This window comes from Gorilla gorilla, chromosome 1 (assembly GCF_029281585.2).
Source record: "Gorilla gorilla gorilla isolate KB3781 chromosome 1, NHGRI_mGorGor1-v2.1_pri, whole genome shotgun sequence".
Classification (NCBI taxonomy): Eukaryota; Metazoa; Chordata; class Mammalia; order Primates; family Hominidae; genus Gorilla; species Gorilla gorilla.
This window is the reverse complement of record NC_073224.2, coordinates 24,650,971-24,676,950: the sequence shown is the minus strand read 5'-3', so window position 1 is coordinate 24,676,950 and position 25,980 is coordinate 24,650,971. Positions and strand designations below refer to the sequence as shown.

The 25,980-nt window shown below is 43.5% G+C and overlaps 1 long non-coding RNA gene and 1 other non-coding gene across 2 annotated transcripts in view; one reads left to right on the top strand and one right to left on the bottom strand.

Moving 5' to 3' along the window:
- Window positions 1–24,531, top strand: part of LOC129529029 (uncharacterized) — a 62,925-nt gene extending 38,394 nt beyond the window's left edge. Inside the window, exon 3 of the long non-coding RNA XR_008674420.2 lies at window positions 22,014–24,531. This is a non-coding gene — a long non-coding RNA (uncharacterized lncRNA). The remainder of the gene's footprint in view (window positions 1–22,013) is intronic.
- On the bottom strand, window positions 18,977–19,083 carry LOC115932134 (U6 spliceosomal RNA). The gene has a single exon (XR_004068462.3). It is a non-coding gene; the product is annotated as a U6 spliceosomal RNA (small nuclear RNA).
- Window positions 24,532–25,980: the final 1,449 nt, after the last annotated feature.

Sequence of the window (25,980 nt, the reverse complement as noted above, 5' to 3'; positions counted from 1 at the left end):
TGTATTAGAACTACCTTGATTTAAAAAAAAAAAAAATATATATATATATATATATATACCCATTTCCAACTAACATCCTGTTTCCTGAAAATAAAGCTCTACTACACACACACACACACAAAAGAAGAAGATGGCTTCTGGGAAAAGATGTTTTCTCCAGCAAGCTAAAAATTGGAATGACCAAAGAAAGCACCTTTCCAGCCTAACAGAGACCATTAGTGAGGCAGGCAAGAATCCAAAGTTGGAATCTACATCCATTGAATCTAAGGTCTCCTGTCTTTCTCAGTGTCCTTCAAATGACTTTCAAAATAAAGTCTTATTTTGGCAAAGGCAAAAAAAATACATAGTCAATTGAAAGAAGGGCATAGAATAAAATTAATGGCATCATATTACTTATGAAACTTAAAAACACATATGCAAAATGCTGCTATACATAGTTCAGGTAAACACATGTCTAAGGACATGTATATAAACAAGTTAGCATGTAAACCTAACGGAAGTGAGAATGGAAGTTTGAAAGGGGAACAGGGGAAAAAATCATGAATAAAACAAAAGAAGAGCTTTGTCTGCATGGATGTTAGGGGGCCAGGAATTGAAGTGTAGGATTATTTAAGTGAAAGTAAAAAGAAAGATCCAAGAAACAATGGGGAAGGAAGGAGATTTTGCTGCCAAGAATGAGGAAATGAATCTACTTTTCCTTCCCCCCTGCATTTGGGACTAGGTCTGCCAGTGAGCCTCCAAGCTTCTCCCTCTGCCCCATGAGGCTGTCTCAGGGCAGCACAGCCTGCAAATCTGCCACTGCCAGGGGGCAGCAGGGGCAAGCATGGCGGCAAGAGGCAGTGGGCAGGCATGAGGCAGCCTCTACCAGCCTGTGGCCACCTTCACTGGATCACACAGCTCTGGTTCCCAGTTCAGCTCCATTATCTGCTGTATATGTGACCTTTGGGCAAGTTGCTTTATTCTCTGAAGCTGTTTCCCTATCTGTGAAATGCGACTAATAATATCATAACAGTAAGCCCTTCGCAGAGTGGTTGTAAGGATTCTGTGGGCCAGCGCATGTAAAGCCTCCATTGCAAGGCTGGAACTAGAGCCCATTCTTGGAAATTCTTAGTTATTAAGATTCTTCTCTTTTTTGCTTTCCTGAAATGACTGCCAAACTCAACTTAGTCCCAGCACATCATTCTGCATGTTCAGAACATGCCTAAGCAAACTACGGGCAGGCTACTGGCAATCTCTGCCAAAGGATACCTGTGGCTTTCACTTTTTTTTTTTTCTTTTTTCGAGATGGAGTCTGGCTCTGTCACCCAGGCTGGAATGCAGTGGTGCGATCTCACCTCACTGCAACCTCCGTCTCCCAAGTTCAAGCGATTCTCCTCCCTCAGCCCCCCAAGTAGCTGGGATTACAGGCCGCCACCATCACACTGGCTAATTTTTGAATTTTTAGTAGAGATGGGGTTTCACCATGTTGACCAGGCTGGTCTCGAACTCCTGACCTCAAGTGAGCCGCCCGCCTTGGCCTCCCAAAGTGCTGGGATTACAGGCATGAGCCACCGCGCCTGGCCGGCTTTCACTTTTTAAACACACCACACCTGACTCTTCCTGATCAGCCCCCGGGATCAGGGGTTACAGAATGCTCTAGTACAAACTTCACCTGATCATGTTTCCATGCAAGAACAAGAGGAAACCCAACGCTATTCTGTGGATCTCTTCTCTGCAAAGCTATTGAAATGCTGGTGTTTATTTTTCAATGTGCTGTGCTCAGGACAGCTTCTTTTTTCTACACATTTGACATAGAATCACATAAGGAACGGAGTCAAAACCCCAGGGAGAAAGGGTGTGTGCTCACTCGTGTGTATGTGATTGTGTGTACATGTGTGTGTTGCAGGTGATCTTATTCTAGGTGGCTGCTGCGTTTCCATCTCCAGATTTTCATGGCACCTTTAGCTCAACTCAGCCCACACCGAGTAGGTTTGCCAATGTCTGTGCCTGATGTTGGCAGGATGGCTTTGGCAGGAATTTTGAGCACAGTTTTGAAACCTGTACTTATCAGATGGCACCGGATTGCAGTGTGGCAATAATTACAGGACAATTCAGAGTTTTGCCCAGACAAAGCGTGGAGCAACTCTTTGCGGTTGAGATTGCAGAGCAGCCAAAACTGCCCCACCCGCGGTGTGGTGGGGAACGAGGGGAGGACGAGCCCCCAGGAAGAGCAGGGCGCACAGCTGCAACTGTCTACCCTCGAATGTCCACCTCAAAAGCACAAGCAAACAAGGGTAACCCCTGGGGCTGTCCCCACGGAGATCTGCATAGGGTGCTAAATTGTGAACCCCTTGCAATTAGGGACCATGCCTAATTCATCTTGTTCTCCCAGAAACTAGTAGTAGGGCCTGCCCAGAGTAGCTGTTCAATAAGTATTCATAAAATAAAAGCTTTCACATCTTTTTGCAATGCAGCCAGCTAAAATGAACACCAGATCTTAAGCACTCTTAAATGCCACCTTATTGGTTTCTTGTTTTGTGTGTGTGTGTGTGTGTGTGTGTGTGTGTGTGTGTGTGTGTGTGTGTGTTTAGACAAGAGTCTCACTCTGCCGCCCAGGCTGGAGTGCAGTGGTGCGATCTCAGCTCACTGCAACCTCCACCTCCCAGGTTCAAGCCATTCTCCTGCCTCTGCCTCCTGAGTAGCTGGGACTACAGGCACCTGCCACCATGCCCGGCTAATTTTTGTATTTTTAGTAGAGACAGGGTTTCACCATGTTGGCCAAGCTGGTCTGGAACTCCTAATCTCAGGTGATCCATCAAGTGCTGGGATTACAGGCATGAGCCACTGCACCAGCCCCTTATTGGCTTCTGATCTCTTTCTTTTTTTTTTTTTCTTCCCTTTAGGATTGTAAACTGCAGTTTCCTCCCAGATGCTATTTACACACACGTTTTGCCAGCTTAGTACTGTGTTCCTGTTCACATCGGTGTAGCACTCACATACCTGCAAAGTGCCTCTAACGATTCATTCTTCATCTCAGTCTTCAAAGCAAGGTCGTTGGGGCATCTCTAGTCTCCACTGCAGGCTGCAGGTGGGAGTTAGAGAGAGTGTGAGAAAGTTCAGTTGTCCAGGGAGAAGAGCGAAAGGACCCATCTCTCTCTTGCCACCTGGGGTTCAGTCTTTCTTCACCCGCTAAGTCAAACTCCCTGAAGCTTAACAAAACAAGAGTGATTTCTTCTGCTCTCTTTCGCATCTGGTCTTCTAGATCATTTTGTTCTTCCAAGTAGCTCCTGACAAGCTGCAATTCATTTTAGGCAGATACAAGTTGCATGAGCCCGAGGTGCTGAGTCTTGCGTCCCTGGCAAACTTTTCAAACTGAGTTTGACATTGACGCCTTTCTTTAGAATGAGCACTTGTGTTTGCCACCTGAATCAAACATTGTTATGAACATGTATTTACACATAGAATATTAATCTTAAAAATTCCTCCCAATGTTTTATCCAGTTTGGAGCCAAAGAAGTTCATTCTCTGTGTGTGTTTATTTCTGTGTCTTGATAAACTGCATTTATCAGAGGAAGTTTGTCTTTTTAGTCATTGTCTTGCAAAAAATAGTAACTGAGTGACTATTCCTCTTATAAACTAAAAAAAAAAAAAAAAAAAATTCAAACACCTCCCCACCCGCCCCAACAAATGACTGAATGGACCCTCCTCTTGGTCAAGGGGATCCAAGCAAACCTGAACAACTAGCTCAGGCCATGGTGGGAAGGGAGGGTTGGACGTGCCCCATTTACCCTCCTCCCTTTGGAGTTTAAGCACAGCTGACCAGCATTAACATGCCATTAACGCTCTTAAGACTGATAAAACAGACTCTTTGTAACAATAAGATACCAAATTCCAACCTCACTCTGGTATAACATCACATGACAGATAGCAGGCCTTGAAGGAAATTGGTTTACACCCCCACAAAAAACAAAACAAAACAAAACAACAAAAAAACAACAACTATATATGTGTGTGTGTGTGTGTGTGTGTGTGTGTGTGTGTGTGTGTGTGTGTGTCTGTATGTTCTTTTTTTAGCAACCTTGGGCAAATTACTTAGCCCATGTCGCCCTGATGACCTCTGTAGAATCGTTGCGAGGATTAAATGACTCCATTTATGTACAGCTCACAGAATAATGCCAGGGACTATGGTAATCACTCAGAAAAAAAAAAATGCAAGCTGGTGGGGCATAGTGGCTCACGCCTGTAATCCCAGCTCTTTGGGAGGCCAAGGCAAGCGGATCACGAGGTCAAGAGATCGAGACCATCCTGGCCAACATGGTGAAATCCCATCTCTAATAAAAATAAAAAAATTAGCTGGGCATGGTGGCGTGCGTGCTCCTGTAGTCCAAGCTACTCGGGAGGCTGAGACAGGAGAATGGCTTGAACCTGGGAGGTGGAGGTTGCAGTGAGCCGAGATTACGCCATTGTGCTCCAGCCTGGGTGACAGAGCAAGACTCCGTCTCAAAAAAAAAAAAAAAGCAAGCTAATATCACTTGAAAGATGGAGATGATAATGCCTACCTGATAGGAAAGTCATGACGAAGATTAACATTTAAACATCCAGCACATACTAGGTCTAACTCAGTAATGCTTCCATCCTTCCACTCTTGTGACTTGGATATACCTGGAACATTGACTTATCAGGAGTATCTACAGAAGTGGATAATGTGGGTGAGGGTTAGAGCAAATGAAAGGTGTTGTCACTCATAGAAGCTATGGTCCCAGGTGCTCTCAGCCCCTCATTCTCTCTGGCTTCTCCTGGCAGTTTGCCTCCTGGCCTTGCTGTTCAGTGGAGCAGGCTCATCTGGGGTGCAGGACTATATTCTCTCTTTGATGAACCTCTCTCTGTAGGGTGGCTTTATCAAGAAGTCCTAGCCTGGACCCCGAGTCCCTAGGATAGTCCAGCTTCATCTGGAAGTACTATCCATCCTCCAGAGCAGAGGTCAGCAAAATTCTCCTTACAGGGCCACATATTAAATATATTTGGCTTTGCAGGCCGTACGGTCTCTGCCGCTATTACTCATCTCTGGCATTGTAGCTCTAAAGCAGCTGTAGATGATCCCTAAATGAACAGGCATGGCTGTGTTCCAGCAAAAGTGTATGTAGTGGCACTGAAATTTCAATTTCATTTCAGTTTTGTGTGTCATGATATAGTATGCTTCCCTTGATTTTTTTCAAACAATTGAAAACATAAAAACCATTCTCAGCTTATAGGCCACACTAAAACAGGTGTGGAACTAAATTTGGCCAATGGGCCACAGTTTGCTAACCCCTTCAGATCCTCTCTTTCAGTGTAGAGGATTTCTCTTAAAAATGCATTCATTGTTTATTTTTCATTCTCATTCGATGTCAAATGTAACACTAGTTGTATAGGCTAATCATGTTACATTCCCAGTGACAACTTCTCCTTGAGTAGACACGATTTTGGCTGTGACATGTGTATGTCTGTGAACTATGGTACTGACTCATGTGATAATGGACTTTAGCAACTTTGAGCTTTTTATTCTCTTTTTAAGGAATCCTTCCTAACTCATTTTATGAAGCCAATATCACCCTGATACCAAAACCAGGAAAGGACATAAGAAAAAAAAGAAAACTACAGACCAATATCACTGATAAATATAGATGCAAAAATCTTCAATGGTATACTAGCTAACCAAATCCAACAGCACATCAAAAAGATAATCCACCGTGATCTAGTGGATTTCATCCCATGGATGCAGGGATGGTTTAACATAGGCAGGTCAAAAAACGTGATACACCACATAAACAGAATTGAAAACAAAAACCATATGATTATCTCAATAGATGCATTTGATGAAATTAAGCTTCCCTTTATGATAAAAATCCTCATCAAACTAGGCACAGAAGGGACTTACCTCAAAATAATAAAAGCCACATATGACAAACCCACAGCCAACAGCATACTAAATGGGGAAAAGTTAAAAGCATTTCCCTTGAGAACTGGAACAAGATAAGGATGCCCACTTTCACCACTTCTATTCAACGTGGAACTGGAAGCCTTAGCCAGAGCAACCAGGCAAGAGAAGGAAATAAAGGACATCCAAATTGGAAAAGAGGAAGTCAAACTATCACTGTTCACTTATTATATGATCATATATCTAGAGAACCTTAAAGACTCCTCCAAAAGACTCCTAGATTTGATAAACCAATTCAGTAAAGTCTCAGGTTACAAAAATCAATGTACACAAATCAGTAGCACTGCTATACACAACAATCACCAAGCTAAGAATCAAATCAAGAACTTAATTCTGTTTGCAACAGCAGTAAAAAAGAAAAAAAAACCCTAGGAATATACTTAATCAAGGAGGTGAAAGATCTCTACAAGGAGAACTACACAACACTGCTGAAAGAAATCATAGATGACATGAACAAATGGAAACACATCCCATGCTCATGGATCAGAAGAATCAATGTCATAACAATGACCATATTGCCCAAAGCAATCTATAGATTCGGTGTAATTCCTATCAAAATACCAACATTATTTCTCATAGAATTAGAAAAAACAATCCTAAAATTCATATGGAACCAAAAAAGAGCCTGAATACCCAAAGCAACCCTAAGCAAAAAGAACAAGTCTGGAGACATAAGATTACTGGACTTTAAATTACACTACAAGGCCATAGTTACAAAAACAGCATAGTACTGGTATAAAAGTCAACACACAGAGCATAGAGAACCCAGAAATAAAGCCAAATACTTACAGCCAACTGATCTTTGACAAAGCAAACAACACAAATTGGGGAAAGGACATCCTATTTAATAAATGGTGCTGGGAAAACTGGATAGCCATCTATAGAAGAATGAAACTGGATTCCTCTCACCTTATATAAAAATCAACTCAAGATGGATCAAAGACTTAATTCTAAGACCTGAAACCATAAAAATTCTAGAAGATAACCTAGGAAAAATTCTTCTGAGAATTGGCTTAGGCAAAGAATTTATGACTAAGACTCCAAAAGCAAATGCAACAAAAACAAAAATAAATAAATGGCACCTAATTAAACTAAAAAGCTTCTGTACAGCAAAATAAATAATCATCAGAGTAAACAGACAGCCCACAGAACGGAAGAAAATATTTGCAAACTATGCATCCAACAAAAAACTAATATCCAGAATCTACAAGGAACTCAAGCAAATCAGCAAGAAAAAAACAAATAATCCCATCAAAAAGTGGGCAAATTATATGAATAGACATTTCTCAAAAGAAGATATGCAAATGTACGACAAACATATGAAAAAATACTCTGCTAATCATCAGGGAAATGCAAATTGAAACCACAATGACATACCACCTTACTCCTGCAAGAATGGCTATTATTAAAAAGTCAAAAAACAATAGATGTTGGCATGGGTGTGGTGAAAAGGGAACGTTTATACACTGTGGGTAGGAATGTAAATTAGTACTACCTATATGGAAAGCAGTATGGAGATTTCTTTTTTTTTTCTTCCTTTTTTCTTTTTTCTTTTTCTTTTTTTTTTTTTTTTTTTTTTTTTTTTTTTTGAGACAGAGTTTCGCTCTTGTTGCCCAGGCTGGAGTGCAATGGCATGATCTTGGCTCACAACAATCTCCGCCTCCCAGGCTCAAGCGATTCTCCTGCCTCAGCCTCCTGAGTAGCTGGGATTACAGGCGCCCACCACTACACTCAGCTGATTTTGTATTTTTAGTAGACACGGGGTTTCTCCATGTTGGTCAGGCTGGTCTCGAACTCCCAACCTGAGGTGATCCTCCCACCTTGGCCTCCCAAAGTGCTGGGATTAAAGGCATGAGCCACCACGCCCAGCCTGAGATTTCTTAAGGAACTAAAAGTAGACCTACCATTCTATCCAGCAATCCCACTACTGGGTATGTACCTAAAGGAAAATAAGTCATTATATGAAAAAGACACCTGCACACATATGTTTATTGCAGCACAATTCACAATTGCAAATATATGGAACCAACCTAAGTGCCCATCGACCAATGTGTGGATAAAGAAAATATGGTATATATACATCATGGAATACTACTCAGCCATAAAAAGTAATAAAATAATGTCTTTTTCAAGAACTTGGATGTAACTGGAGGCCATTATTCTAAGTGAAGTAACTCAGGAATAGAAAACCAAACACCATATGTTCTCACTTATATGTGAGAGCTAAGCTATGGGTATGCAAAGGCAGACAGAGCGGTATAATGGACTTTGGAGACTCAGAAAGGGGAGGATGGGAGGGAAATGCAAGATTAAAAACTGCATATTGGGTACAATGCACACTACTCGGGAGACAGGTGTACTAAGATCTCAGACTTCACCACTATACAATTCAGCCAGGTAATCCAAAACAACTTGTACCCCAAAACTATTGAAATAAAAATATTTTTTAAAAATAAAATATTAAATGTCCTGAAATATTACTAATGCTGCATCTATAAAAATCATTAATATTTCAATATATAAAATAACCATTTGCTTAATACAAAGCAAGGACCTGACAAAGCCCTTTCACACTCTACAGTTGTTTGTCTCTTGTCTCAATATCTGATTTATCTAACCTGGGCACTGTCAGACAGACTCATGCAGAAAACAGAGTGTTTTTTTTTTTGGAGACAAGGTCTCACTCTGTCGCCCTGGCTGGAGTACAGTGGCATGATCTCGGCTCACTGCAGCTTCTGCCTCCCAGGTTCAAGTGGTTCTTGTGCCTCAGCCTCTCGAGTAGCTGGGATTACAGGCGTGTGCCACCAGGACCGGCTAATTTTTTTTGTATTTTTAGTAGAGACAGGGTTTCGCCATGTTGGCCAGGCTGGTCTCAAACTCTTGACCTCAGGTGATCCGCCAACCTCAACCTCCCAAAGTGCTGCTGGGATTACAGGCATGAGCTACCTCGCCCAGCCCAGAAAACTTTAAAGACACCCTGATCCTTACTTTGAAGTCAAAATCCCACTAGATTGTATATAAAATTGTGGGTTGTAGCTCCGTCAATGCAGGGCTTCAAGACGGCTTGATGGAAAAACCTCCTTTTAGGTGAGTTTTCACTAATGGAGGCTTTCAACTACCAATTTAAACTCGTCAGGGAGGTGCTAGAAGGTCACACTCTTAGCATGTTTGATTGGTGGTCTTCCACCTAGCGTCCCAACCCCTCTCCCTGTGTGAATGAGGGAGAAATATGCTTTATGCATTTGGTGACTTGGCAAATCTGGGGGAGAGGAGTGAGCTGATTTAGGTGACTTAGACCCTTGGTCATGGGGCAGACACGTGGGGATCAATTTCCTCATTTAAGTTATATTCTTCTCAGAAATCATTGCAGCATGTCTTTAATACAATACATTTCTCCAAAACAAATATTTACTGACTGAAGTTGTCTTCATAGCCATGGCAACTCTCGCCAGTGTTTTATACACATACATATATGTGTATATATGTACATATTGATACACACATACAGAGGCATACACGTGTGTGTGTGTGTGTGTGTATGTGTATATATATATATATATATATATATATATATATATATATGCAGGTAGCTGAAAGACTGATGTATGACCTCTAAGCTATACCTGTGGGCTGCTAACCTCAACATTTTGGATCGTCTTTTTTTATCTCTCCAGAAGGAAAAGGGATAGCAAATTGTTTCTTTAGATTCTTGAGTGTAATTGAATAATGTATCTCCCCCTCCATCTGTTCCCAGGCAGAAGTGTTGCAATATCAAAGCCTGAATCCAATTCCTGGGTTGTCACTCTTCGTGTTTTCACCTGTCCACATTGTTGTATGTCACAGAAGGGAAATAGACCCTTCCAGAAAGACAAGTGGCCTGTGAGCTTTGGTGCCAAGAATGTGTTGGAAACCTTAGAAAAGTAATGAGTGCGGTGAGCCATACTCCTGTTCCCCACCTGCCCTGGACCGTTTGTGCCATTTGTTGCTACTGTATTTGCTGTCCTGTTCAAACTGCAGCAGAACGACAGTCTTTGACTAGGCCTGGCTGCAGAATTTGATGCGGGGGTCCAGGGTGGTCTCTGTAATTGGGTTGTTAGACATGAGCCTGGAGGGTCCTTTGCTCTGTCTTTTCGGTTGGTTTGGTCTGGACCATGTGATGCCATCTACAAAATCCCAGGGTGTTTTTAGCTGGTAAAATGAAAGAATTTTAGCACTGGACTGTCCGTAGTGGGCATTCCCGGGGCTGTTTTACCCAGTGGCCAGCAGCTTCTGCTTCAATACATACAGCAGGAGCTCACTGCCTTTCTTCCCCACTGGACAGCGCACAGGGCTGGCCTCCTGGTCAAGCGACCTGTACATGTGCACAGGACTTGCACCCAGAAGGCTCCCACACTTGGTTTAATGGTCCGCTGTTGCTGTCTTGAAATTATTAATAATTCTTGAGCAAAGGGGCCCTGCATTTTCATTTTGCACTGCGCCCCACAAATTATGTAGCTGCTGCTGCCAGCACATTTAAAGCTACCTTTACCCATCAACCACACACAGGATGTTTGTACAAACATTCAGTCATTACCTACCTCCAGACCCCACCCTGCCCTCGCTTCCTGCTCTGCTCCAGGTGCTGACTTCCAACCCTGGGCTTTTCCACCTGCTTCCAGCCTCATTTGACTTAACCTGCCTTGACCCTTGAGATTTGAAGTCTGAACCTGGCTTCTCTAATTTGACCCTTAAACGTCAAACACCTCAGTGGCTGCAGGCTCTAGTCTTGGTTTTTCCCACTTGTCACCACTTAGAATGAATTCAAAGCCCAACTCAGCTCTGATCTCCAGACTCTTAACAGAGACGGGCCTCAGCCCCAGGAGATTAGTCAGCTGATTCTATATACAGAGAGTTATTTTGGGCTTTTGTTAAAAGTACACTGAGCCGAACATCTGCTTCCCTATAGTTCCTACACATTACCTGGTAAATGTGGTAGAGTGCTAGTTACTGAGTCAGCAAGTAAACAGACGCAAAAAATAAACATACTGAAATTAAGCATGTTTGTTATAGATATTAAACCACCTCCCTCTCCAGTTAAAATATCCAAATGATTCTTCCAGTCATCCTTCACACATCTCTACACAACTAGCTCAGCCTCACACTCCCAGATCAACTACCTCCATCAGATATCCCAACACCCAGGGGCCCTGTCCACCCACTCTCAGTCCACCCCTGACTTCCATTCAGACAGGTCTGCTCGTGGCTCTTCATCCCATCCTCTTCTCTGTCCCCAGGACCCCTCCCAGATAGCCACCAGGCCTGCCATGTCATTTCATGGTGACAAGTCTTCCTAAGCATCTTCTGTTGTGGGGTTCTGCTTTCGTGCCTCTCCCGCCATCAGCATCCCCTGTGCCCCATGCTCTGAATTTTTCTGGGCTCCTGCACAGTGATGTTTATTCTGACTATTGCTGTGCCTGGGCCATCTCAGTTACAGTCCCCCGAGACAGAACTGCAGCCACCTCCAGCACCGCTCTTGTTTCATGGGTTATCTCCTGTGATCTTCCTAGACCTGCTCATACCAATTCTTAGACTCATTGGTAGCACAACCCTTTAAAGGGACACCTTTGAGTGTGTGTGTGTGTGTGCATGCGCGTGTATATGTGTGTTCATGTATGTGTGTTTATGTGCATGGGTGAATGTGTGTATGTGAATTTGTGTGTGTGCGCAGATACATGCATGTGTGTGAACAAGGATCATTTCACTCTTACTGAGAGTGTTAATTTCATTATAGGAGCTAGCCTTGTACATCAACACATACCTGACATCTGTGCTCTGATGTCACTTTCAGCCCAGTACTATATGAGTTCAATGACAGCATCTCCAAACTGCCTTGTCTCATATTTGAACCCAAGCCTTTGGCCATTCTTGTTTTCCACAGCAGTGTGCCTTAACCTAGTGGTTGCCAAACCCAGCAGCCCAGTAGACTCAGGTGGGGAGTGTTTTTCAATGTATTTCCTATGGTAGCAACTCAGACCTGCGGAATCTGAGTCTCTGTGAGACGGGCCCTGAAATCCTCATATTTCCAAAGCTCTGCAGACTGAACCTAATTTGGAAAGTCTAAGAGCAAGCCACCTCCACCCAGACATAAAGCTAATAAATGCACCTTACATGGGCATCGGGTGCATAACCCTGCATTAGGTAGGTAAGTATTATTATCTCAATTTCATAATTGAAATAACCGAGGCCCCAGGAAACCACGCGACCTGTCCGAGAGAGAACGCAGCCAGGACTCTGCAAGTTTGCCTCCCTGAGGCCACTCTCCCCACCGTCCATGGGACTGCTCCTGCAGTGTGTGGAGTCAGATCTAGGGTCCTCCTTGTGTGCCACATCCTAAACCATAACCCTGGAAGCGGCTTGGGCACAAGGGCACATCCAGACAGCATCTGCTGGAACCTGCCTCTAAAATCCCCCGGCCCCTTTACCCTGTCTACTCTGTTTATTCTGCACAGACCCGTCATGGAACTACTGGGTGGGCATTTGTTCATGTGTGAATCACCTGCTACACTTGGGGCTCCCTGAGATGGTTGGGGTGCTGTGGAATGTGTACTGGTCTCCAATGGATGTGGAAGAGATCTGGGTGTGACTCTTAGTTTGGCCAGTCTATGAGTTTGCTAGAGCTGCCTTAACAGAGAACCACCAACTGGGTGGCTTAAATTACAGAACGTATGTCTCACAGTTCTGGAGGCCAGAAGTACGAGATCAAGATGTGGGCAGGGTGGGCTCCTTCTGAGGGAGTGAGGGATTTGTTCTACGCCCCTCTCCTGGCCTCTGGTGTTTCGCTGGTCATCCTTGGCATTCCTTGATGGCCTGGAGAGCATCACTCTGATTTCTGCCTTCATCTTCATGTGGAATTCTCCCTGTGTACGTGTCTGTATCCAAATTTCCTCTTTTTATAAGGACACCAAACATATTGGAGAGGGGCCACCCTAATGACCACGTTTTAACTTGATTGCCTCTGTAAAGACCCTGTCTCTCAATAAGGACACTTTCTGAGGTACTGGGGGACCTCAATATATCTTTTGGGGGATACATTTAAACTCATAAGAGCAAGTATCTTGTTTTATGAATTGGAGCAAGTCACTGAACCTCATAGAATTGGTTTATTCATCCGTGAAACAGGGATTTAAAAATACCCACTGTGCAGGCTTCTTTCTTAATAACTCTCAGAAGATTAGATAAGGCACAAAAATATTTTTTTAAAGCAAGGTAGAGAACAGTGAGGTTAGTTACTACAATCGAGGTTAAAAGAGGTGGGGCAACTCTCCATCCACTAACACCCACTCCCGCCCCGTGAGTGTGTGTGTGTGTGTGTGCCATACGCTGTGATTGTCCGGATCATCAGAGCCTCAGGCAGATTCTAACAGAAACCACATACCAAACAGACATGATTATTCCCAAATGCTGACTCAAATTTTCACTCACATGAAGGGTATATCAGCACTCAAATCAAGAATTAGGCACCGTTGTTGCTGTTAAATAGGCCTTATCTTTAGTTCAGCCTGTTTCCTAAACTTATCACAGACACATGAAAAGCACAGATCCCCCTCCCCAGGGATTCAGGCTCCTTTGGTCTGGGTAGGGCCCGAGGGATCTGCATTTGAGCAAGCTCCTGGCGTGAGTCTTATTGGACAAGCCTGGAACAGGGCTGCCCTGACCACAGTAGGACCGGATTTCTCACCCCGCCTCCTCTGCTGCTCATCAGCCGGTTCCAGTCACTGGACCTGGGAGGAGCCTCCATTTCCTCACCTTTAACCCTGTGCCTGATTTTGAGTCTTGAGCTTTCCAGGTCCTTTCGAGCCATAAAATGCCACCTCTTTGCTTGTGGATTTGGAATTCTCTGCATTATAATAAGCTCCTTGAACTACCTCTGACATCTTTTGCCATATATTTTCCCATCGTCTGGAGGGTTGGGGGCCTCTTTACTCAGTGGGTGTCCAGCCAAGCTGACCTGCCCACTGCAGTTGACAGCATGTGTGGAGAAGAGCAGCAGACCAGGGGAACCAGCTCAGAGCAGAACACCCTCAGTGCAGTCTTTTCTGTCTACAGCAGGGAGGGACGGTCTTGTTCCTGGCCTCCAGGGTAAGTCTGCAGACCAGCTGGGGGCCTGTTTGGCTTAGGCTTACCTTTTAACATGGCCACTGTGTGAATCACTGCTGTGAAACAATGACTGGTCATTTAAATGCCCTTGGCACACTCAGCAGTCTAGGATGAACAAATTGTTTTGTTGATTTAGTTTTGTTAGAGAAAGGAGAGAGAGAAATAAAGAGACAGAGAGAGAGACCCTAATACATTGCTGGTGGAAATGTAAAGTGGTGCAGCTAATAGGGAAAACAGTCTGGCAATTCCTCAAAATGTTAAACATACAGAGGTGTGGCCCAGCATTTCCACTCCTAGTTCTATTACTCAAGAGAAATGAAAGCACATATCTACACAGAAACTTGTGCACTCATGTTTATAGCAGCATTATTCACAGTGGCCAAAAGGAAGAAGCAACCGTTGACAGAGGAATGGATAAGCAAGTTGTGGTTTACGCACACCATGGAATATCATGTAGCCACAAAAAGGGATGAAGTATTATACATGCGATGACTTGGATGAACCTGGAAAATGTGCTAGGTGAAAGAAGCCAGATGCAAAAAGAACACATGTTCCGTGATTCCTTTTATATGAAATATCCAGAATAGGCAAATCTACAGAGGTAGAAAGCAGATTTGTGATTGTCAGGGACTGGGGGAGGGGGAAATGGGAGTGACTGCTTAATGGGTACCAGATGTCATTCTGGGAGATGAAAAGGTTTTGAAACTAGAGAGGTGGTGATTGCACGACATTGCGAATGCACTAAATACCACTGAATTGTGCACTTTATAATAGTTCATGGTATGTTATGTCAATTGCGCATCAATAAAAAGAGAGAGAAAAAAGGGTAAGGGAGAGTCTGGTGGAGGGAAGAGAGGAAAAATGAGAAAGAGAAGAGAGGCAATATTATTAGGCCTGGCATGTGAATTTTTTTATTTTTAAAGGATAATGTGACCATTGAGTCACTGAAATGGAACAGAGCACTCCTCTGATTACAGTGACCACTGACCTCCTATGAGGGGTGGAAGCTCTGTGGCTTCCTTTTCGCCAGCAGCAGTCTTCGATACCGCAAGTCACAAGATGTGACACCAGCATCATATCTTTGGGTCGACTCGGGGAGGCCCCTCCGGCAGTCTCTCAGTCAAACATCTCCAGCTCAGAGGACTCTGCTCTGAGATTAAACCACACAAGGTTCTTTCAGCCTGGGGTCTGGGTAAGGGGTCTGGGCAACCACTTCGGGGCTCAGTGGGCATGTGGGGTACACAGGGAAACGTGAGCCCATCTGGGCTGCAGATTCACTAGGACACTTGGATGGACTGTTTTCGTTAGCTCTCAAATGTGCAAATCATGCTTTTCCTGGTGCTTGGCAGGGCAAAGACTTGGATTTTTTTAAAAAGACAATCTGATGGAGATTGGAGCTGGACAGCAAAGAAGACACATTAGTTGGCCAGTCTAGAGAATGCATTCGGAAGGGTTTCAGCACAAGTCCTCTGCTGTTGAGGTTTGCAGCCCTTGCGCTGGGTGCAAAGATAGTCTGGACAAAGGCCTCTGGTAGAGCTGACTGCCTATAACAAAATCACTTCACAATGAGTATGGAGTTCTACAAAATTCACTGTCTCAAGTCAGACCTGCATGGACTCTAAATGACTGATCTTGGCTGCTTGCCTAGACATCTACCTCCAGGACCACCCTGTTAGCAGTTTGGTGTCTACTTGTGGGTTCCAGCCACCAATCACAGCATCATCCTTCACTGATGGCTGCTTCCCACATCTCTGCCTAAATCTGTGTCCCACTCCGAGGCACTCAGCACTGATACCGATCATTCCTAAATGCAGATTCTAGAGCGACAGTTGCGCAGAATCTCAGATAAGTTATTATTAAAAGAGTTCAATGTGACTCCTAGCATACATAGGCTTTGCCACGGTCAGAACAAAGGTCTTGCAGCACATCCGAGGCTTCCCGACATGCAGATGCTCTCTTGGAGCCCTGAGGAAGCTTCCAGAGCTGTACGGTTTGCTTGCACCCGGGCAGATCCAGATGGCAGCTGATCACTGCAGGGCTCTGTGATCTGTGCGCCAGCTGGTCCGCTCGCTCTGGCAGTTCGAACTGTGCTCTGTGTTTCAAGATGGACACCCAGGAGGTCACCTTCTTAGCTTTACAGCCACCTGGTGGATCCCTGCTGGAGTGTCCTCCTCAATGTTGGGCATGGGGGCAGGTGGTGGTCCCTGAAGGACTCTATCCATAGAGCCGTTTTTAGAAGTCTCCACCGCACTGAGCTGTGCCAATGCAAGACTCACAGTCCCCTTAGATTCCTGTTATGATTGCTGTTCTCTTCTTATTTAAATATTTTCACAAAGGACTTTGTTGTTTTCCAGCCTAAGACTTTCAGTAAAGCAGACTATCTTTTAATCTAATAACTCAAATTAAGTGAACATTTTAATTTTCATTTAAAAATTTAAATTTTGTTTAAAATTAAATGAAAACCGAATAATATTTACTTTTAAACAAATCAGTGCAGCATGGTTATGAGCCTCAAGTCCTGACCTGCTTCCCCCGGTCTCCCCCTCCCAGAAATGGTAGTCCTGCCTGAATACCGTTTGCCCATCCAAGGGAATCTGTGCCAGATTATGTCTCCAGGGCTGGAGTTTATAGCTCCCCATCACATGGTGTGGCAATTCATGCTTCTTAATCAGAGCATCAAATGAATGAGTCAATGTGGTCTTGCTTTTATTTTCACAAACTGTCTGCCGAGTGAGGCCTGCTCTGAGCTTCGGGGCCTTTCCCTGGCTCCACTCCAATAACTTGAGTAATTTCCTGTGCTGAGGGCCCTCGTGCGCTGAGACTTCTTCTCACATGAGCCACTAGCTTAGATCCTGAACCTATTTCCAGAGTGCTCATTACAGGCGCTTTGGAAGGAGGTCCGAGCTTTGGAATAGGAGACTGAAGTTCTGGCTTGAATTTTGGCTTTGCCCCGAGTAGCTGTGTGACACTGCACAGGTTAATTAACTTCTCTGAGTTTCCATTCCTGCATCTGTAAAACAGGAATCACAAACAGGATGCCAACAGAGGGATGAGCTCAGGCCTCAGAGTCAGACAAAGCTGCATTCAGATGCCAGCTCTGCAGATTGCTAGCTTCGGAATCCCACCAGAGCCTCCGTGGATGGGAGAGCCGATATCTGCCTTCTGGAGTTCTTGTAGAAAGTAAAAGAGATGATGTATGTACCATGCCTGGCACATGGTTAGGCACTGAGGAAATGTTTTTGAAGACTACAAAATAAGGATAAAACACACGATATGTCTACCTCCGTGGATATTTGAAAGGATCACATTAATATACATGAAAATACACTGTAAACTATAAAATAGTATAAATGTTATTATTTGGATTCTTTTTCTCTCAGATCATTTTACTGTATTTACTCTCTCCAACTTCTTATTTAGAAAATTTTGGCCAGGCGTGGTGGCTCATGCCTGTAATCCCACCATTTTGGGAGGCCGTGGCAGGCAGATCACGAGGTCAAGAGATCGAGACCTTCCTGGCCAACATGGTGAAACCCCGTCTCTATAAAAATACAAAAATTAGCTGGGCGTGGTGGCATGTGCCTGTAGTCCCAGCTACTCGGGAGGCTGAGGCAGGAGAATCACCTGAACCCAGGAGGCGGAGGTTGCAGTGAGCCGAGATCATGCACTCCAGCCTGGGCAACAGAGTGAGACTCTGTCTCAAAAAATAAATAAATAAAACATAAAATAAAAATTTCATAGCTGAAAAAAGTTGGACTAGTAAACACCCAAATATCCTTTTCCTAGATTCACCAATTATTAATAGTTGCTTCTTTGCTTGCTGTATCTCTATCTCTATTTAAGTACCTATTATCTATGTATAATTTGTTTAAGCATTTGAAAGTAAGTTGCAGATATCATGAGTCGACCCTAAGTACTTCAGCATGTGTCTCTTGAGAATAACAGCATTCTCCTATAGAACAAAGTACTATTATTACCATATTAGTAGGCTTGGGCTGCTATACCAAAATGCCATAGACTGGGTGACCTCAACAGCACACACTTATTTCTCAAAATTCCAGAGGTTGAAGGTGTAAGATCAAGGTGTCAGCTGATTCAGTTCCTGGTGAGGGCCCCCTTCCTGGCTTACAGATTGCAAATGGCTGTTGTCGTCGTCTTCTTCTTCTTCTTCTTCTTCTTCTTCTTCTTCTTCTTCTTCTTCTTCTTCTTCTTCTTCCTCTTCTTCTTCTTCTTCTTCTTCCTCTTCTTCTTCTTCTTCTTCTTCTTCTTCTTCCTCTTCCTCTTCTTCTTCTTCTTCTTCTTATTCCTCTTCTTCTTCTTCTTCTTCTTCTTCTTCTTCCTCTTCTTCTTCTTCCTCTTCCTCTTCTTCTTCTTCTTCTTCTTCTTCTTCTTCCTCTTCTTCTTCTATTATTATACTTTAAATTCTGGAGTACATGTGCAGAATGTGCGGGTTTGTTACATAGGTATACACATGCCATGGTGGTTTGCTGCACCCATCAACCTGTGATCTACATTAGGTATTTCTCCTGATGCTATCCCTCCACTAGCACCCCCGACAGGCCCCGGTGTGTGATGTTCCCCTCCCTATGTCCATGTGTTCTCATTGTTCAACTCTCACTTATGAGTGAGAACATGTGGTGTTTGGTTTTCTGTTCTTGTGTTAGTTTGCTGAGAATGGATGGTTTCCAGCTTCATCCATGTCCCTGCAAAGGCCATGAACTCATTCTTTTTTATGGCTGCATAGTATTCAATGGTGTATATGTGTCACATTGTCTTTATTTAGTCTATCATTGATGGGCATTTGGGTTGGTTTCAAGTCTTTGCTATTGTGAACAGTGCTGCAATAAACATATGTGTGCATGTGTCTTTATAGTAGAACAATTTAAAAATATGGAACGCTTCAGGAATTTGCGTGTCATCCTTGCGCAAGGACTGTGCTAATCTTCTCTGTATCCTTCCAATTTTAGTATATGTGCTGCCAAAGCAAGCACATTTTTTGTTTGTTTGTTTGTTTGTTTGTTTGTTTTTGAGATGGAGTCTTGCTCCGTAACCCAGGCTCAAGTGCCGTGGCGCAATTTTGGCTCACTGCAGCTTCCACCTCCTGGGTTCAAGCGATCCTCCTGCCTCAGCCTCCTGAGTAGCTGGGATTACAGATGTGCGCCACCACACCCGGCTAATTTTTGTATATTTAGTACAGATGGGGTTTCACCATGTTAGCTAGGCTGGTCTCAAACTCATGACCTCAAGTGATCCACCTGCCTCAGCCTCCCAAAGTGCTGGGATTACAGGCAAGAGCCACCACACCCAGTCAGCTGTCTTCTCACTGTGTCTTCACGTGGTGGAGACAGAGAGAAAGCTCTGACATCTCTTCCTCTGTTTATGGGGACACTAATCCCATCACAAGGGTCCTGCCCCTTATGACCTCATCTAAATATATTTCCCTCCCAAAGGTCTCATCTCCAAATACCACTGCACTGGGTGTTAGGACTTCAACATATGCGTTGTGGGAGAATGCAAACATTCAGTTCATAATAATTACCAACAACTTTAACATCGATACAGTAATATTATCTAATACACAGATATTCAAATTTTATACTCAGTATTCAAATTTTAAATATTCAAATTTTAAATTCAATATTCAATTTCATATATTCTATACTCAAATTTTAGTTTGATTGCACGTTGAAATGAGAATACATTGATTACGTTGGGTCAAAATACATTATTAAAAATTAGTTTCACCTGTCTTGTCACTTTTTCTTGTGGCTTTAAAAATATTAAAATTCCACTTTTGCCTGCATTACATTTCTATTGTACATCACTGCTCAGAATATTCCCTGTCACATTTTGTTGTTGTTTGTGACATGGACATTTTTTTAGTCCAAGCCAATTATCCTGTGGAAGGCTCTACAATATGGCTTTGTCTGTTTCCTTTTGACTAGATTCTGGTTAAATCTTTCTGACAAGGATATAATCAAAGTGATGTTGAGACTTGGCATCAGGGGCTCACTGTGTGAGTTTGCCCCATTGTTGGGAATGCAAAGTTTTACTACTTGGTCAAAGTGGCCTCTGCCACATGTAAAGATTCTTTTTCCCCTCTATCGGGGTGGTCTTTTGAAACCGTATAAGCATCCTGCTCCTACTTACTCAGTGGTTTTAGCATCTGTGTCTAATGATGCTTGTTGCCTGTATCAATCATACATTAGTGATTGCAAAAATCACAGGTGTCTTAACTTTTCATTTTAACTCATTGGCTTGACTGATTTCTAGTTTTTCTTGCTAATACATGATATGAGCAATTTGCTGCTTTTTTGTTTTTTGGAGACAGTTTCCCTCTGTCATCCAGCCTGGAGTGTAGCGGCACTACCTCTGCTTCTCGCCTCCTGGGTTCAAGCAATTCTCATGCCTCAGCCTCCCGAATAGCTGGGATTACAGGCACGTGCCATCACGCCTGGCTAATTTTTGTATTTTTGGTGGAAACGGGGTTTCAACATGTTGGCCAGGCTGTTCTCGAACTCCTGACCTCAAGTGATCTGCCTCCCTCCGCCTCCCAAAGTGTTGGGATTACAGGCGTGAGCCACCACACCTGGCCCAATTTGCTACTTTCTAAGTCTTATCAATTTATTTTACTGGCTGCATAGCATTCTGTTGTATAAAATGTAGAATACGATATAGTTGAATCTCTGTTGATGATTATTTACATGTTTTCTAATTTTTTGCCATTAAAAATATTGATTCTATGAACATCCTTGTACACTGTCCACCCAGTCATTTCCTGCCTTGAAATATATCCCTAAAAATGGTATTATTGAGTATGCTCAGTTAAATTTTTGACACATATAGTCAGATTGCCCTCCAGAAATATCACACAGTTCACACTTCCAGTGAATCAGTCAGGATGCTTTCAGCTGCAAAGGAACAACAATCTCAACACAGATTGGCTTCCGTAATAAAGACATTTGTTTTCTCATAGAAGCCAGAACTCCAAATGAAAGGTGCTACCATAAACTCCATTTTCTCCTCAATTTCATTTTTTAAGAAAAGCACTAGCTGTAACCCATTAAACAGACTTCATGATTCACCAGGGGATCATGACCTACAATTTGAAAAATACTGCTTTAAAATACTCAAGTTGCTCTCTGGAACTGGAGATAGGTGGCTACCCGAACAAATTCTGACTTTTGTTAGGAGTGGAGGAATGGATGTTCGTCACCTTATCTATTTATCTACACGGATGGCAGAGAAAACCGTCCCCAGGCCCTTGTCACCCTGCGCGTAATTTGGCTCCCCAATCTTTGCCAATCTAATAAGTGAATTCACCATCTCTGTTTTTAACATTTCATCTATATAACAGTGAGATTTCATGGATAAACAATATTGTATAGTGCCAGGCTCTGGTAAGAGGCCTGCCTGGATTCATAATCTGGAAACTTCACTTATCACCTGTGTGACTTAGAGCAAGTTACTTAGCCTCTCTGTGCCTCTGTTTTTCATCTCTAGAAGAAGGATAATAATATCTACCTCAGAGATTTGTTATGATCATTAAAAGAGATAACTTGGGCTGGGGTCCAGTGGCTCATGCCTGTAATCCCAGCACTTTGGGAGGCCAAGGTGGGTGGATCACCTGAGTTCAGGAGTTTGAGACTAGCCTGGCCAACATGGTGAAACCCCGTCTCTACTAAAAATACAAAAAATTAGCCGGGCATGGTGGCACACACCTGTAATCTCAGCTACTCGGGAGGCTGAGACAGGAGAATCGCTTGAACCCAGGAGGCGGAGGTTGCAGTGAGCGGAGATCACACCATTGCACTCCAGCCTGGGTGTCTTGAAAAAAAAAAGGGGGGGGGGATAGTTTTTATAACGTGCTTAGCACCCTTTCTGAAAATGTGTTTTGGAAAAACTTTTTTTTCATTTATAGGTTTCTGTTGCTCTATTAGGATGATGTCTGAATTTGAACTCACCACACGAGGGAAAAGAAGTCGACAGAGACTTGAGCTGTGCCTAAACAACTGTGTCCTGATTTCCCCAGGCCCTACACAGCTCATGGTATACGGAATGCAAGGGAAGAACTGCTTGCAGGCCACAGGGTGGACAAGGCCCTGGAGCTCTGCGAAACCAGGAAGGCACCATGGATGGCTCTGGCTTCCAGAAGTTTAATAGAAAAAAAAAGGCAAACAAACATTAAGACAGAAAATGCATGCAGCATATAGCGCCCACAGCTCCTTTTTCTTGGCGTGCCCCTGGTCCCTGCAGCCACTTGGCCAAGTGCAGTGTCTGTCTTCCTTCAGATCCTCTATTGCTGTGCACTTCTCAAGCCTAGGGCCACGTCTTTCCATCTTTGGACAAGTGCCAGTGCCTTTCCTGACACATTGTAAGTGCTGAATAGATAGTAAATGGCTGACTGAACAAATGCAATTTACAACTATATAATGGAAGATGTGGAAGTAATCAGGGTGTAGTTTTTTTTTTTTCTTGGATTATCCGTTTTCTCTCTGGGATCCATGGTGGTTTATATACAAAATCTCAAGGTCAATGTCTCCTTAGTTGGGGAGCCTAAGTAGGAAAAATAGGAAATGGCTAAAGCATTAAGAAAAAGATAAAGAAGTGTTACATGTTCTTATGAAAACACAGACACTGTAGAGAGAAAGTCTGCAGGACCCTAATGAGCTAACTGCAAAGGGGCTATAAATTCTACATGGTGTCTATCTGCAAGCCAGGGCTACCTCAAGGTCTAAGACCCTTGATGTTGCTGTCTTATGAATGTGTGAAGATAGGTTTCAATTGAGATTGATTAGAAAAGGTATCTTGCCCCTAATTGAAAATTGGACAAATGATAAGAGCAGGTAAATCACAGGAGGGACAAATTCCCCCAGAAGCTGTAAAATGCTAGATTGACGCCAATCACCCAGACAGTGTTGTAACTGTCATCATCAGTTTTGTGACAAGTGAACAAGATTATTTGAAATCGTGGTTGGAATTATAATAATAGCTAACATTTATAGTGTTGTCTGTCCCTGTCAACCTCTTTCCCCTGGTGTGACTTTATCCCGCTATAACAACAGAAATTCATAAATGAAAAAAAAATTGTTTTCTGAAATGCATTTACTGTTAAGCACCTCGTACTAATTACCTCTTTTAATATTCATCTGTAAGGTAGATATTATTATTCCCATTTTAGAAATGCTGACCCAGATGCACAGAGAGGTTAAGTAACTTGCTCAAAGACACATAGCTGAGTAATGGTTGCAGAGTATAAATTCAGGACGATCTCTCCCAAGAGACTGCAGTGTACAATATTGCTTGCCAATGAATTCTCACAGGCAGATGAAATAAAAAGGCAGGTATTTTCTGAAAAGCAAGCCCATTCTATAGTGTTAACTCAAAGTCTGGAGTTGTTCCCCAGATTGGTGATACCAGTTTTAGGGTAGTGGTGATGATGCTGAAATTTCCAGGGACCTTAAAACACACTTGGGAGTTGGGGGAGCCATTTTTTCAACCTCCATTGTGGGAGATAATCAAATCTTAGTCATCTCTTGTGTGTGACTAATACCCATTGCCAGGGCTGTTCCATTCTGCCGCAGAAGCCACTGTAATGACTAAGCCATCAAGATGGATTTTTTCCTGATGACATTTGCTGCACAGGACTAAATTCTATTAAGCCAGCCTTTTCGAGTCTGGATCTGGAGGAGTCATTGTATCACTGTCTTTGAAAATTGGGCTAAAGGGGGTGGTATCTATTAATATACCGAGGCTCTAGTTTCCCTCCTCCTAGGATGCCTGACCTCTCCGGCCCATTCCTGTCTCTTTCTTACTGAACCTGCTGTGCCTGTATTGTGGGAGCCAGCATGACCTCATCGCCCTGAGCATGGGAGTGTTGGGCTGGGCCAGGGCCCTCTCAGTGCCCTCCCAGGCAGAGCCTCCACCCTGGGTTTTACAATTACTCAGGGGCCACAGAAGGTGGATGGTGCTAAATTAACGCAGCAAACCAGAAAAAAAAAAAAAGCAAGGACCCACCATTCAATATACCAATGCTTTTATTTTAAAGCAGACACTAACTGAGGCCGTTTCTGACTTTGACATCCTATAATTACGATCCTGAGAAACGTTTATTTAGACAACAACACATAAATTAGTTGATGACTTCTCTTGTTACTTATACCTCACAAAGGTCAGAGATACAGAGCCAAGAACAATTATCTTGTCATTAACTTAAATTCTTTTGAGTTCTAATTATTGGGGTATTTAGCCTCTTCCCAACTAAAACGCCAACCTTTTCCCCAGCTTCTGAGAATAAAGAAAATCTGATTCACTCCCCTGCTTAAAACCCGTGAGTCCCTTCATCTCCAGGGTGAAAGCCAATCCTTTTCTCATGGAACAGTCCTTCATTATCCATTCCCTGCCTACCTCTTTAACCTTACCTTTTATTATTTTTTTAAATTGACAGATAATATTGGATGTATTTATCATGTACAGCATGATTTTTTTGTTTGTTTGTTTGTTTTGAGACAGAGTCTCGCTCTGTCGCCCAGGCTGGAGTGCAGTGGCGCGATCTCGGCTCACTGCAAGCTCCGCCTCCCGGGTTCACGCCATTCTCCTGCCTCAGCCTCCCGAGTAGCTGGGACTACAGGCGCCCGCCACCATGCCCGCTATTTTTTTGTATTTTTAGTAGAGACGGGGTTTCACCGTGTTAGCCAGGATGGTCTCGATCTCCTGACCTCGTGATCTGCCCGCCTCAGCCTCCCAGAGTGCTGGGATTACAAGCCAGCATGATGTTTTGAAATATATCTTTCAACATCACTCACCTCTGTCCCCAGGTAAGTCTCAGCCAAATGGCACCATCCCACCAAGCTCTCTCTGTCTCTTGGTGGTCCCAGGCCATCTGCTTGGCCTTGAAACACCCCCTCCCGACCCTGACCTGTCCACCCTTACCTGGCTGACTCTTCTTGCTTCTGTCCCAGTTAAGACATCATTTCCTCCTGGAAACTTTCCCCACTTTCTCCAAATGCCCACATATGTGGGTGCAACTCCTGCAAATTCCCACAGAAGAGCTCAGCAGCTGTCATGGCGGATTACAATGGCCCCTGGATTTGTCTGCCTTTCTCATCAACTGTAAATCCTTGAGAGCAAGGGCTGTGTTATCTTCACTGTCATAGTCCTAATACCCAGCCATTTTGTCTGGCACACAGCAGAAGCTTCATAAATATTTGTGGCTGAATGTTATTCATGCCCATATGATTTTTTACATTTTTTGCGATTTGGAATGTAGCTATCCATTCTCTTTTTAAACTCCCTGCCACTTACTGAAAACAACCAAGTGACTCATAGTTTCTCCCACTCCAAGCTGATGCCTACTCATGCCATCCAGAGGGCAGTCCTCACCCGCCCAGCCCTTCAACACACACTCTGAGCCAAGCCTCCATCATAGTGCGCTAGAACTTGAATGCCACATTGAGGGGTTGGATTTTATTCAACAAGAAGGGTGAGTCAGTGGAAGTTTGTTTAGGACCAGGGAGTGTGCAGTTACAGCCAATATGAATGTTTCTGTGAGGTGCAGAATAGATTGCGAGAGGAAGGGAGTCTGGTTAGGGAACTGTGACCGTGAGCAATGTAAATTAGGCTACTGGGGAAAGTATGGAGAGGAGGGACCGGATTTGAACTGAGAGGCAGGACTTGGCAATTGACTACATGTGGGGGCAAAAGAAAGAGGCTCAATGTTGATTTCAAACTCTTAGGTCTAGAAAACAGGAAGGTAGGTGACACCACTAACAGAAGTAGAGATCACTGGATGGATTGTGTGAGGTGCTTGGTTTTGCTTATTTGGAGAGAAGAGGAATGTATTGATGTGCTAGCAGAGTTTTCAAGTTCTAAAGATCAATTATTCAAAT